Genomic DNA, 2,928 nt, shown 5'->3' with positions numbered 1-2,928 from the left:
GGCTAGGGCGGGCGAGCAAGGTGAAGGTAGCAGGGGCGACTAGGGTAGCTGGGGGCTGGCTAGGGTTAGGGTTAGGGGATCAAAACCCTAGGAGCTATAAATACCAAGGTGCAACTTTGCAAATAAGTCCACCAAACCTCAGTATTTATTACTGAGTCCTTCGCAATGCGTGTAAAACGCGCGAACACCCCTCCACGTGCGATCCCAAGCGAAACGGTACATAAAATATCGCGACTTTCGCGAAAATACCGTTTTGCTAACACCGATCTCTCCTCGATCAACGCGCGATCTCCGCAGATCCGTCCGTCAGATTTGCGAACGGATTGCACCAGTGCGATCAGCACGACGGAGACAACAAAGCTACGATTTCGTTTCGTCTAGATCGACCACGGATTCACGACAAAATCCAACCTTCTTCGAATAGAAGAAAACACACACATAAATACATATAAAACATGTATTTTTAGATTTTCTCGAAATCCGTGCGTCGAACTCAAAATCCGTCAGCGCCATTAGTTCCAGAACAGCTGAACCGGTCGAAACGAGCTATTGGACTGCTATGAACAGAGTCCGGTACGAGCCAGAAGCCAACTTCTCACCGCGGCTTCTCCGGAAAATCGAGTTACTATTCACTTTAAGTGAAACTTGGAAATCGCGTAGAATTTCCGTTTTAACTCGATTTCGCCCGAAACTTGACGAGTGCTTTTGTAATTAAATTACACACAAAAATATCGTCAACTGAGAGTTTAGCTACACTGCAAAAATCTCAGTCCTTACAATACTTGTTATAAGTTTTTTTTTTTAAAAAAAATTATAAATAAGATTATTGAATTGAAAAATATGAAATAGATAATAATGAATATACTTGTGGGGCATAGATGCACGCACCAAACAGAGGCAATAATTTCTTTTTGAACTTGAGGATTAAGGTGAAAGCACTCTTAAAAGCTTGGGGTTTTGAATATTTTACAGTAAAAGTTCGAGAACGCGCGGAAGTGAAATTTGTCTATAAGTTTAGGAACTTGTAGTAGTATAACTTACACCAGTGACGGGCCGCGCATTGCGGTGGGACGATTCCATAAAAATAAATAAGTGAAGAATAAGCAATTATTGTTGCAATAAAAATATAAGAATAAATTATAAAAAGGATTAAAAAAATAAGGGTGAAAATCAGACGAATAATAAATGATATTTATAGCAGCAATAAATATTGAGAACTAAACTAATATACTTTATATTGTAAGTCAAAAATTGTAACCGATTAAAGTTCGAGAATAAAAGTGTTATATGCTTCATAGTTTAAATCATAACATATTAAAGTTCGAAAATTAAAGTGTCACTCGTCTTGTAGCTTGAAGAACGAAATGTGTAAATCCAATCTTTCAAAATTTTATTTTGATTATTCAATTTTTCGATATATTAACTTGTGTCAGTCAATGGTATTTTGATTTTAAAAATCCGAATGTATCACTCAGTTTTACAGATTTAGATAGTATATTTTATATGATTCTCGCAACTAAATTTTATAAAATATAAAATTAACTTAAACGCCATCAATCTTTTTTTTATTTTTTAATGTACAATCTATATCTAAATGCTTAATAGTATAAAATTAAAATTTATATTTAATACAAACAGTCTAAACTATTTAAAAGTTATTTATACATTTTAAATTTTTATAGTAAAAAATAAAAAATTAGATTAGACTTAAAAATTAAGAGAAAAAAATTGAAGAGAAAGGGAAAAAAAAAATCCCTCCCCTCTATGAAAACGTGCCGAGCTCGAGCGAGCTTACGTTGGCTCAAATTTAGCTTGAAATTAATTTCGAGCCTAAATTTAGACTCAAGCTGGGTTTGAAATTAATTTAAGCCCAGCTGGGTTTGAAATTAATTTAAGCCGAGCTCGAGTGAGCCTAATTTCGAGTCGAGCGAGCTCGAGCCCTAAATGAGCCGCTTGAAATTCTCAATATCGTAAGATCAATAGTTTAATTTGTATAAAACATTATCTACTTTGATACAAAAATATGTCTAATAGTTCAAAATACAAAATAATTATAAGAAATAAGGTACTATAATATAAAGAAAAATAATTTATGAGTTAAATATCTAATTTTTTCAGTCTCGCATGTCTTCTCTTCTGACTTCAATTTCTATATTATTTTATTTCATCTATGCGGTCAAAAAATAAATAAATTATATAAGATAATATTGGAATAAACTATTCAATAATATATAACTAAAATCAAAATTTTGTATAAATAATAATTTTTTATCTTAAAAATATTCTGTATATTTTTTCAAGCACACAACTAATGGCAAGATAGGTAACGGCGGAGCGTACTGTTACTTAGTAACTTGGGGGTCTTCAGGCTTGGCCGCTTGGGGTGAGAGATAGAGAAAAAGAGAGAGAGAGAGAAAGAGAAAGAGATTAGAGATTTAGAGCTCTGTGAAAGAAAGAGAGGGAGAAAGTGTAAGTTTAGTAGAATTTTGCCTTTTTTTTTTTGCCTATTGAGTTTGTTTTTGTAGGCCAACAATATTGTTCCAATTTTAACTAAACTCAGGTTATACACTTAGTATATATATAATTAAAATATATTATATTTATATATTAATTTTTAATATATATATAGAGTTGAGCTGGAATACTATCGGTAGCAAACGGGTTGCGTTGCCACCAATTTGTTTTTGATGATGGTGCCTCCAAATCGACGATCGGTACGGTTGAAAATGATCTATACCACTTGAAGTATCTAGAAATCAAATTTCATGTTTTTCCGATATTGTTTTCTTGTGGCTTAAAAATGAACGGCTGAAAATGAATATTCTCTAAAAAGTGATGATAGAAATTTTGTAATCAAGATCGAGAGTATAGATCTTGTTCTAAATAGTTTAAAGAATTTTCTAATAAAAATTCAATTGATTTGGATAG

This window comes from Ananas comosus, unplaced genomic scaffold (assembly GCF_001540865.1).
Source record: "Ananas comosus cultivar F153 unplaced genomic scaffold, ASM154086v1, whole genome shotgun sequence".
Taxonomy (NCBI): Eukaryota; Viridiplantae; Streptophyta; class Magnoliopsida; order Poales; family Bromeliaceae; genus Ananas; species Ananas comosus.
This window is presented reverse-complemented; position numbering follows the sequence as displayed.